This window comes from Centroberyx affinis, unplaced genomic scaffold (genome assembly GCF_046629955.1).
Source record: "Centroberyx affinis isolate AG114_WGS23_722 - 3 ecotype Tasmania unplaced genomic scaffold, CSIRO-AGI_Caff_v1 ptg001297l_1, whole genome shotgun sequence".
NCBI classification, from domain to species: domain Eukaryota; kingdom Metazoa; phylum Chordata; class Actinopteri; order Beryciformes; family Berycidae; genus Centroberyx; species Centroberyx affinis.
The window spans coordinates 217,174-230,536 of NW_027279803.1; positions in this window are offsets into that span (position 1 = coordinate 217,174).

Genomic DNA, 13,363 nt, shown 5'->3' on the forward strand with positions numbered 1-13,363 from the left:
GCGAGCTTGTCGTTCCGGCCTGGTAGGGGAGGATTATGGGAATGGCCATGATCAGACAAATAGGGCGGATGATGAGACAGCATTCAGACCTTTAGGTTCTGACCTCCTGTGACACAAATGTGCGTGATCTTCTAAAGTCCATTCATGCATTGGGGCAGTTGTGTTACATGGGTATACATTGTTCAGTTAAAGGTGCGATAAGTAACATTTTTTCTGCCCCCATAGCACAAAATGACGATAATATATCTGTGGGAAGTCGATAGAGTTGTTGATCAATACTAATGAGTCAGTTGGCCAGAGGCTGAGATTTCTGGCTTTCAAAACTCACTTTCTGGCCCTCACTCTGTTTTGGAACAAACACATATAAATATAAAAAAAAATATATAAAAAAAAAAATATATTATATCAGAATTACCAGAGAGGAGTCTAAAATCATGCAATATTTTAGCCTGAAATGTAATTAAAATTACGACAAAATATATTCCCAAAAATAGACATTCATAGTGGAACATGCTGACATGTTTATCTCGTTGCTATGGATACAGGTACGTCCACTATTGTGGAAGCCTTTAAATTCATTAGGGCATAACATAACTACTACTTGGATTGCTGTAGAGCAGTGATTCTCAACCTTTTTCATATCAAGGACCCCTAATTTAGTCCACATTAGGGTCACGGACCCCCATTTGATGAGATTTTGTCGCTTGGACCCAAATCTGAAAATATTGTTATTGCTCGATATGATTTTGTCCAGAATTCCATGACTATCTGTAGAGAGATAACAGTGAAACTATGATCAAAATAGTCATTCTTCTAAATTCTCTGACTGCGTTAACTTATTGTAGATGAGATCATGGTGAAGTTTAACAATCCATCAATTTGCTGGGGACCCCCTGGGACCCCCTCAAGGACCCCTGGTGGTTCCCCACGTTGGGAACCACTGCTATAGAGCATTGCTTGTGTTTGTCAGTCAATGTGTGACAAGAGCTTTTTTTTATTCCCTTTTGTGGCTTTGGTAGTAGATATTTGTATAAATTTGCATACCACAATTCTTCACAAAATACCAGTAAATTCTATCTCTTTTACTGATCAAAATATATTAGCTTGGAAATCACTTTATTATTAGATAGATTTTGGGAATACGCTTTAAATTGGAATTTATCAATGAAATAAGGCAATAACTACTAGAGCTTTGTCCTTTTAGAGACACTATACATAGAACCTCTTGAATTCTATACATCTCTGTAGGCCTATGTAACTAATTTAAAAAGCTATTATGAGCAAAAGGAGTGAATAAAACATGTCTGTAATCACTGTCAGTATCCACCATATCATTCTGGTGGATATCGACAGTGACTTCCTTGTGGACATGGGCAACACTGCTGATTGTTGTTCCATCAGGATTAAAGAGAAAGAGATGAGAAACCAGAGCGAGTGAAAATCAGCAAGAAAGGCGCTCGTCTTAATTGGATCTGGGTCGAATTTGAAGACATACAGTAGAGTTTGATGTAGAATTCTGTAAAGGCATAATTTATATCCTGTCCATCTGATGCCGGGCTACGCTTAAAGTCATAATCCCCAACATTTTCATATAAATAATGTCTGGTCTGCTCCTCTCTATCTATTACACAACAGTTATTCAAGCTATACCAAGTTCATGAAAGCTTTTACATTAGCTGTTCTATACACTTCTATAGCCTACATGTTCTATACAAAATGCTCAAGGTTCTGTTAGGGCTGGGCGATATGGTTGAAATCAGTATCATGATAATCATAAGGATTTTTCTCGATATCAATATATATCAATATGTTCATCTCATTGAACCGAATGGTAATGTCAGGTGTGATGTCAAACAAAACTGAAATTTTCAAATAATATTCCTACCATACCTCATTTTATGAGAGTTTTTAAGTAAAATTTGCTTGTCATCATCAATTCAGACAGCAGAAATGTGTGTCACGATATCAAAATATCTTCATATCATCCCGATATGATTCCACTGAAAGACGATAAACGATAATATTGAATTATCGCCCAGCCCTAGGTTCTGTACATGTGATGATCTGGAGGCCAGCAAACATCCATCTCTCTGCCTGAATGCATTTTTGATGTCTAGCTGTTTTTTTTTTCTCCCTATACCCGTTTTATGCCATCTCATTCCATTAATTGGCTCATCATGTTGCATTTTCTAATAAATTTATTTGTCTGACTTCAAGCATGTCAGGCGAGAAGGGGTGAGGAAATAAAAATGGAGGAGGAGTGGTTGCTGTCAGTAATACATCAGGAAATGTAGATGGACTGAACTTGTGGTTGTGTACACCAGTGCTGGTTACAGTGCTTGGGAGGTGATTGAAACATGGTTTGTGCTGCTTCCAAAGGAATGGGAAACAAAAAGACATGTTTATGCATCAGTCTCTCGCTCAGACGGAGCTGCAGCGTGGTCAGACAGTCAAGTAAAACAAAGTCAAACCCAAATGTGTTTCAGCAGTGGAATTCTTTTTTTTTTTAAATAGAAAAATCTAATATACAGTATCTGACAAGTTCGGGTTAAGGTCATTACTTGTTTTGAAAACCCTCAAGAACCACTGGGTCATTTTAAAATATTGGGTAGTTAGAATTACCCAATACTTAATTACCTGATATTTTGTGACAATATTCAGCGCCTTTTTATTCTTGTTAGGATGGAAAAGCCTCTTAAACAGCATTTAGATCAGTGATTCTCAATATTTTTCATATCAAGGACCCCTAATTTAGTTCACATTAGTGCCATGGACCCCCATTTGAATTTGTCTCTTGGACCCAAATCTGTTTTTCGTTGTTAAATATGATTTTGTCCAGAATTCCATGACTATCTGTATTGTAGGTAGAGAGATAACAGTGAAACTATGATCAAAACAGTCATTCTTCTACATTCTCTAATTGTGTTCACTTCTTGAAAATGAAATAATGGTGAAGATTAACAATTCATCAATTTGCTGGGGACCCACTGAAACCCCCTCAAGGACCCCTGGTGGTCCCCGGACCCCACATTGAGAACCACTGATTTAGACCATGTGACCATTGAAGCTCCATTGGATAATAATAATAATAACACATATTGTGTATATGCATGCTTGTGGAATATGATCGAAATGTCACAGCTAGAATTGTTCAGTTCAGTTGTTCAGTTTAGTCCATTTAGTCCACATTTTGTCTCTTGGTCCCAAATCTGTGAATATTTTTATTGTTAGATATGATTTTGTCCAGAATTCCATGACTGTATTGTAGGTAGAGAGATAACAGTGATCAAAACACTAGTGTACACTAGTGCTGGTTACAGTACTTGGGAGGTGATTGAAACATGGATAACGCTTTTTCTGGGTCCACAATTTCCTAATAATTTCCTAGAAAGGAATTGTTGATTTCTTCGGAAGTTTCCTGGAAAAAAACATGAAATGATGTAATAGTTATATAGAAAATGTCAGCATAAGATACTGTCAATTTCTAAACGAGTTTCCTGGAAAGAACTAATCTATAAACTTATTGGAAAAGTAATAGGCAGAGGTCAATTATCAGAAGTCATTATTCATATAATTATATAATATAGTTATTTGTTGAATTCTTAATCAATTTTAGGTAATTTCTAGTTTTCTATATAACTACTACATCATTTCATGGTTCTGTCTTGGGAAAAACAGAAGAAATTGGAGGAACTGACCAATGACCAACTACCATTCAACTCTTCATCTGTTTTCCCTTTAATTAGAACATAATGCAATGGTTCTTTCCAGGAAACCTTCTAAGAAATTAACAGTTCCTTTCTAGGAAATTATTAGGAAATTGCAGATCTGGGGTCTAATATTGAGTCCTAAAATCCTAATTTTCTTAAAATAAGTGAAAAAATCTGCCACTGGAGTCAGATAATTGCACGTGTTTCTGATACAAATCAACTTGTTTCAAGAATTTTCTAGAGTCAAGTGTCATTTTCTTGATAGCAGTACAGCGATCTGCCTTTTTCTGCCTTGTTTCAAGATATTGACACTCATTTCGAGAAAAAAATCCTGAAAATAGTGAAACTGCATTGGAAACAAGTGAAATGATCTCACCCCAGTGGCAAATTTTTTTCCACTTGTTTTAAGAAAATTTGCATTTTAGGACTCAATAATAGACTAAATGACTTGTTAAGAAGGAGATTTTTTTTCAAGATGAACCTAACACATTCAGAACATCTGGTGGCAAATCAGCTTTCTGCAATCCCCCCCCCGCCCCCCCGCCCCCGTTCGCTATTACCATGAACTCTGAGGCTGAGACTGGTGTTGCGTTGTTGTTGAGCAGCGATCACCTCGGTTGTCTTCATTGCGCGTTCTGCTTCGGGTCCTCTTTGACGTCTTAGAGACCAGCCTTCATCTTATTTAGCCTCCAGTATGAACTCTCTCTTGACTCCCTCTGCCCCGTCTAATTATCTGAGTATGAGCTCCCGAGTAAACAAATCAACGCGCATGGTTGGAGGAAAACAATATAGTTTTCACTGTGTATTCTTCATCCCCGCCCTGATAACGCTGATGAATGTGGCCGTTAAAACATTCATAGAAGAGACTGAACGCTTTCATTCACAATTCACAATTCTCTGCCTAAGATAATTGACCCACTCTCCAAAGTAAAGGTCACCGAGAATCAATGGATGTATGAAATATTAATCAGAGTTCCCCATTTGTTTAAAAGAGGATCAAATGACCTTTATGCAACATCAAATTGATTATCGCACAGTGTTTGGCCACTGCAGGAATAAATCCCTTTTAAGAGACTCTAATCCCGAGGCATGGGCGGATGTGTGTTTGCATGTATTGTGCAAAACAACAATGGTTAAGAGGGAGATTACAGGAGTGGGAGGGGAAGTGAGGGGAATGAATTGTGTTCGAGTATCAAGTATAAATGAACACCCCGATCCAATATTGTTAATAAGTGTAACATGTTCATTGCGGGCTTGTCCGTAAGTGCGGCAATTTGAGATTTCGCTGTGAGAGGAAGGGAGGAAGAATGAGGCAGGAGAGAAAATGAGGCACTTCATTAAGATCAAATTAACGGCATAAAACCCTCGGTGTTGTTGCTTCGATGAAGGAGAACACGATTTCTAGAACTCGCTTGTCTGTGAGTGCTGCAAGATTAGACTGAGGCGGAGAGAGAGAGAGAGAGAGGGAGAGAGAGAGAGAGAGAGAATATTCCTTTCCTGTGCGCAATATTTTGATGATTTAAGATGCAGTTGGCAAAGATGCCCGGGCTCACAGGGGAAGTCAGCCGTGGTGATTGACATGTGTGACCTCAGTGAAATTGAAAAAAAAAGTCCTAGATCCAGCTCTGCACTGCCTTAAATCCTTGACCTTTCAATCGTTTGTATATCCTGTGAAATAGGTTTGTGCTGCTTCCAAAGGAATGGGGGGGAAAAAAAAAAAGACATGTTTATGCATCAGTCTCTTGCTCAGACGGAGCTGCAGCGTGGCCAGACAGTCAAACAAAGTCAAACCCAAATGTGTTTCAGCAGTGGGATTCATTTTTTTTAAAAATAGAAAAAGTGATCTAATATATCTGACAAGTTCGGGTTAAGGTCATTAATTGTTTCGAAAACCCACAAGAACCATTGCTATTGTTATAATAAGGCTAATTATAAAATATTGGGTAGTTATAAATACCCAGTATTTAATTACCTGATATTTTGTGACAATATTCAATGTCTTTTTATTCTTGTTAGGGTGGAAAAGCCTCTTAAACAGCATTTAGATTAGTGATTCTCAACCTTTTTCATATCAAGGACCCCTAATTTAGTTCACATTAGTGCCATGGACCCAAATCTCAGAATATTTTCATTGTTAGATATGATTTTGTCCAGAATTCCATGACTATCTGTGTTGTAGTTAGAGAGATAACAGTGAAACTATGATCAAAACAGTCATTCTTCTACATTCTCTAATTGTGTTCACTTCTTGTAAATGAAATAATGCTGAAGTTTAACAATTCCTCAATTTGCTGGGGACCCCTGGTGGTCCCCGGACCCCACGTTGAGAACCACTGATTTAGACCATGTGACAAAAAATCTCCATTGAGGCTCCACTGGATAATAATCATAATATATATTGTGTATATGCATGCTTGTGGAATATGATCGAAATGTCACAGCTAGAATCAAATCAGGTTAAGTGCTTCCCATAGACAAGCAGTGCAGTATTGATCAATTCTACAATAAATACAGAATGTAATCAAACAACCTCATATCCATCTTATCCAAACATCATATTCATCATATGAGAGGTGGACCGGCACTGACTGGACCGGATCAGGGTTTCAATATCGGCCCCATAATCAGTCTAACCCTAGTTGCACTCTCACTGCGGCGTAAGCAAATGCATTTTTATCAAGGTTATCTTCCTTGGGGGTGTCCAGCACATAACACTACATTATTGATGGTCCGCATTATTGGATCAGTAATAATGCCTCGGCGGTAGAGCGACTCTGAAGTGAAAAGCGACTTGTTGAATCTTGTCATAACTCGGCAGTTGCCGGAATGAAAAAAAAAAAAAAGAAAAAAGAAAGATACACAGTAAGATGCCGTATCTATTCCATTTTGTGCGACGGGCCTAGGTTCACCGGATATCTGAAAATCCCTTCCCAAACATTCATTTCCAAGCAAATCACCCATGGAGGCACAAACAGGGGAATAAGAGAGATAATGTGATGCATAGTGTTGTCTTGGGCTCACAGAGGAGATGTGCTGTGAGTCTCTGAAAGCATCTTTGCGATCAGTGTATGTGCCCCGCTAACAGAGAGAGGGCCGCCGAAGATGTTTGGAGGGAGGGAGGGAGGGAGGGAAAGAGAATATAGCCCTAATACCGTTTGCTTTCTATCTGAATGAAAATCAAGTTGCTCTCTTCCATGCAGTAAAAGTCTTTAGGGAAATTGGGAATGTTAGCGTTTTCGGTTTCGGACATGGCAGTTTTCTCCCAGGCGATCCCCGGCTCTCGCATCTCTGATGAATCATAGCTGACAAAATGAACGCTTAAATTAGGCCGTGTTTCGGCAGCGTCTCTAATCAGAAGCTGTTACCAACACAATACCAGGCAGTAGATATAATAGTTTTGTTGTTTTTTTTTTATGCTGTTGGATATTCTCGGTGTGGGTCATTGATCTTTTCGGGGGGAAGAGGGTGAGGAGAGGAGCATTGATGCAAGAACGGTTTGATCTGGCTTAGCTAGCTATAAATGAGGGAAACGGCTGGGACAGAGCTGGTTGGTCTGTATATTAAATGATAATTGCAGCCTTTTTCAACCTGGACTCAATACTGATTGATTCTTTGTTTAACTGTTGAGCTAATTAGATCTTACTTGCCAGCATGGCATGGACACAACTCCAACTCAACTCCAAAAGCACCCAAAGCATGTCCTTTTTTCAACATATTGACGCTCACTCTGTAATGAGACGTGTTAAATTTTCAGTTCATCCATGACCTGACAACTTTCACTATTTATTTTACACTACTTTATACAGTGGAGGGACACAAGAAATGTAGTTTTCCCCTGTTGAGTGGTGAGACAGCAGAGCCGCAGTTGGCTGGCAAGGAGGAGACAAGCAAGTGCTAAAGCAATGGCTTTAGCATCAAAATTTTACCAAGCAATGGCCAAGCTAGCATCAAATTGTACCAGGAAGAGCTAATGCAATGGCCAAGCTAGCATGAAAACTGTACCAAGGAAGTAGGGCTGAACAACTTTGAAAAAATATCTAATTGTGATTATTTTGACTGATATTGCAATTGCGATATGATTTGCGATATTAGAGGGAATGATAATTCTTACATCATTATTCTCATTTTCATTGAAAAACGTATTCAAAAGATTATGGTGTGATTTTTGCGGGGATCTGTACCAAACAAAGATGTTTTCTTAAGTCTGTAGAATATGATGTGTAGGCCAGGACATCTCTGCAGCACCACAATATTTCATTTAAAATGCTATTTTGACACATTTCACCTTTAACAAATATTGCGCCTCCTGCGATTTGAAAATTGCACTAGGCCATATTGCGATTTAGATAAAATTTTGATTAATTGTTCAGCCCTACAAGGAAGTGCTAAAGCAATATGGCCAAGCTAGTATCAAAATTGTACCAGGAAGAGCTAATGCAATGGCCAAGGTAGCATCAAAATTGTACAAGTAAGGAATGCCTTAAGATACCAACATGTCTCATTACAGAGCAAGCAATCAATATGTTTAAAAAGACATGCTTTGGGTGCTTTTGGGGTTGAATTTCTGGAGCGTCCATTGGCTTAATAGGTCTGTATGGGAGATGCCCCAAGCAAATCTACAATGAAGCAACTGACGAGGTTATGGTCAGAATGGTCTTAAGAATGGTCAGTCAGTATGATGGAAAATGATGGGAAAATAGAGTCCAGGTCAAAACTTACGCCAGAATTCTCCTTTAATGATCAAGAACTACTAAATATGAGGAAATTGTTGCTGCTTTTAATTGCCTTATTACTGCTGGTGTCATATTTATAAAAGTTTCTTGCATACAATCATGCAAGTGTCCAAATGGAATTTTTTTAATCAACAGTTTTTTTTTTTTTTTTTGTTGTTTTTATGAATAACAAAATAACCCGACTTATTAGACATAGGCTGCAAACATTACCAAAGGGTATGATAATAAACGCAGGAGACAGGACCAACCATGACGCCGGTAAGCACTAAGCCTCTCATATCAATACTGAATGCTCCCTATCACACAATCATTTCATCTCAGGCTCATGCGTCATACACTCAAAATGTTCAGGTAAACATATCCACTCGCTCCCTCTCTCTCTCCCTCACACACAAATACAAACGCACACACACACACACACAGCACACAAAGTAATTGGACGAAAGCATTGGGGATGGCTATAGACTGAAGCCATCTCCAGTGGAAATTTTCTTGCCGACTTTTTTGCCGATTTAAATTACCTTGATATTTGGCAATTTAAAATGTATAGCCTAGTGCGAGGCGCTCAGTGTTTCCCGCTGCCCCCTAGAGAGTAAAGTGCAATTGATATAAATTTTCCTTTATCCCACGTGCAATAAATATATTTGCACACAATGTAAACAGCTGCACCTTCTACTTCTGCACTTTTGCACACTTTAGCACTTAAGACTCTTTATTGTATGGAATCATTTGTATTTGTTTGTATTTGTACTGTATGTGGCATTGTGTTCTTATCGTTTTTATTGTCCTTGCTGCAAAATGAATGGCAATAAAGACCTGAACTGACCTCCAATGTCTAAGTAAAACTGTCTTTGCAGTTGTTAATACCAGCAAGACCCACCGCTGCTTGCATGCTGATTCAATATTCAAACCAATCGTAGAGCCTAACATTGCACACTTAGCAGATTACTTGTATATTTTGACCAATAACTTTGTTAATCACCTGCAGTATGTTTACCAATCTTCAATTACAGAATATGACTAAAGAATATGTGTAATTGACCCCACTTTGTGTTTTCATCTCCAGCATACGTTATTTGAAAATCTTTTAACTTCTATCTAGGGTCCAATACCATCTATGAATTACTATAGCTTGTTACCGACTTCCTTATGAGTAGTATTTAGACTCTTGATACAAGAGGATCGTGGACACGTCAGACTATAGCTCTTTTTGTCACAGTTCCACTGAGACAGATATGCATAGATACAAGATACCAAAACTTTTCTGATAGTACAATTAAACATTGGACTTCTAGTGTGAAGCAGCTTAGACCTAGCTTGGTCCCTCGTTGACCATGTGGAGGGGATGAGGGAGAGGATGAACCAGGTCCTGGAGAAGGTGGGACCTGTCAACTATAAGGTGAGTAAAAAAAACAAAACATCTCCTTATGCTGTTTTGACTCCATGTTGACAACTCTGCATTGTGGTATCTACTCCTCCATCAGGACAGAGCTGAAGACAGAACTGCAGACAATGAAAGTTCATGGTGTGATAGTCGATTTATTGTTTAAGTTTGAGGTTCAGCATTGCATGAGCCTAAAGTTATCAAAACACCTGTGTGGCAAATGGTTGAACATATGAAATGTAAAGTTACACTTACAGTTGCTAACATTGCCAAATATCACTGACATAACATTAGTTAAGCATGGGGAACAGTATTTTATGTATGGTAACAATGTGTCTGGTAATCATTTACTAATGGTGTTCATGTTAACTAAGGTATTAATTTATACATTATTTAATAGTCATCTTTATAAACTATTATATAATGTATAAATTAATAACTTAGTTAACATGAACACCATCAGTAAATTACACATTAGTTAACTGGTAATTATTAAGCATTAACTAACCCTTATTAAACATTAACTAACCCTTAACTTAGTGACCCTTATTGTAAAGTGTTACCTTATGTACTTATTTTACGTTAACGAACCTAGTAGCCTAATTGTGACCTTGGTATTATAAGGTTCTAGCTGACCTTTTTGTCAAAACTGAGTTAGTCGCATGAACCTATTCTATGAGTGCCTGTTTACATATGTGTGGTGTTATTTTTTGAAAATAATGATTTTTGATTTTTGAGTCTAAAACAAAAGGACCCATCTCCATTTAACTCAATGGATGCTGAAAACTTTGAAACTCAATATCTCAGAACTATCCTGAAGGCAGATAGAACCTTATAATTCTAAGCTCATGTAATGTTACTGTATTCTCCATAGATGAGACAAAGGCAGCTGATCAACTAGGGAGCCAGACAGCTGAAGACTGTTGCTATTATGGCCAAAACTAAAAAAAACAGACTATCTTTGACCAACCCACACCCATCTTGACTAGCGCCTGATGACAAAACACCCATTTCTAATAATCCCCTTAAGAAATCTATTGCCATCCAGCTTTAGTCTCATATGATGCAGGAGAAGCTCTCCAAATGCCTTCAATCTGGTTTGTGGGCCAAACACATATCACTGCACTTATACCAGCATTATAGTGGTGAAGTGGGGCTCAAAAACTTGTCTCTCAGAAGCAACAAAATCCTTGAAACGAGTCCTCTTCCAGGCAGTTGGTGATTTGTTGTCCTACTGAGTTACACTCATCTACTCATGTGTTGTATGTTTGCCAGTTTTTATGGCAGAGAAATTGATAGTGGCTCAGCTGGGAAGCAATCTATACTGCAGTCCTGAAAATAAAAATCCACAGACACATAATGTCTGGCGGCAGCCATACAGTAATTCACCTATAACACACTGAAATAACATTTTGTACTTATCTTGGTTTAAATTGAGTCTCCGGAATTGAGACTCTCCTCATCGCTTAAATGAAAGCAACAAAAAACGCCAAAACTCCCAAATAAAATATAAAAGACTGTTCACAGGAGACATAACACATGTGAAATGATGTGCATAATATTATTCAGCTTTGTTCGGCTATGTTTTTTAAGTGCCCGTTTAGTCATTTCACTTCCACATTTATCTCTGGACAGCCTTTTGGCAAGCCCTCCGACTGTTACTGACTCTCTGGCCAAAGTGTAATCTTTGCACCCCTGAGTGTGTGTTTTGTTCTTGTGCCAAAGTCCACATTGTCTCTAAATGGAATGGATAATACAGCAATGATAGCATCTGTTGCAGTCCATTAATCAACTATATGTTTAGCAGAGGTAAACAGTTTATAGCCCTCTTTGACCTTGGATTCGGATTTCATTTGAATGCCACAGCGCTCTCACAAATGCCTATTTGTAATCGGATGATGTATTCTAGAGCGTCCTATAATATCGGAGCATGTGCAACTGTGGTGAAATTTTGCAAAAAGTGCACAATTTCTTAAAATGCAGATATTCTTATAATAAGGAGACACAACTAGAAAGAAGGGAACAGTTTGATCTTGAAATAGTGCGATGGAAAGCGAGGGTGTGGAGTGTGGAGAGGTGGATGGACAGATATATTTACCTTCAATTCTGACAAATCGGCTTCAATTCCCAAATCGTGAAGAAGTTTTCCACGTAACCGTTACCAAAACCTTACGCTAAACTTAACTTCAGTTTTAGTTGCCTAACCTTAAATGAAATTGATTTACGGTTAAAAGGTTAGCTAACCTTTTCACGTGACAAAAACGCGAAAATGGCGTGCGCAATTTGTGTTATTGTCACGTAATGCTTACATGGTGGAGGAACGTAATCTTCACATTATTCACGTCCACGACACGTAATCTGCGGGGACGGGACGATATGCGATACGATTCGATACGCGATATGGAGTTCATGGTTCAATACAACCACGACACGATGTAATAAATAAAAGTTCAATGACAAAGTATGTTTATTTCCGAGCCACAAGTCTTTCTAGCGATGGCATTGGCTTGCTAGAATGGAAACAACTATTTAAAAATGTCATTACAAAGTGCAAATAATATAATTTCAATGAGAGCTTGTGAAATTGCGATGGGCAATTTGTGATTACTACAGCAGAATAAAATGTAGCGGTAACACTTTATAATAACCATCATTAATAAATGGTAAATTGATAGTTAATTAAACTTTAGTTAATAGTTATTTTACTGTTAACAAACAATGAAATGATCATTAATAATGTTTACTAATTATTAGTAATGCTATAATTTATTATTATTTTATCATTAGTTTATCATTAGTAAAATCATTTGTTTATAAATGATATATTGTATCATAGCTGATAAGAGACGGTAAAAAGGGTAAAAAGCTATGATACAATATAAAATTTATAAACAAATGATTTTATTTTACACAAACGAATGATAAAATAACATAAATTATAGCATTACTAATAATTAGTAAACATTATTAATGATCATTTCATTGTTTGTTAACAGTAAAATAACTATTAACTAAAGTTTAATTAACTATCAATTTACCATTTATTAATGATGGTTATTATAAAGTGTTACCAATGTAGCTAATATCACGATTCATTTTTCTGCCCCACGATACGTATCATCACATTTTTGTATTGTGATATATTGAATTTCGATATATTGCCCCATCCCTAGTCATCTGCATTTCAAAGTTCGTGCCCAATTTCACACGATTTTGTGAGACTGTGTCGGCATGTAAATATAAGCCAGGTTGACAAAAATTGTCGGTTGTACACCAGCTTTAAAAAAAAAAATCAATCCGAACAACATTATTTGACATAGCACGGCCATGAGGGAACCAACGCTCTTTTGCACTTTCAGCAATACAGTGTGAAAGTTGTTACACGAGCAGAGGTGTTCGGTGACACGGCCGCGCTTCGGGACTTGTGGCCGAAACTCTCAAATTTCCCTCTCCAGTGCACAAGCACACAGCGGCCGGGGGGGGGGGGGGGGGGGGACGAGGTAATGAAAAACATGCACCGGGGGGTCCGTGTGGAC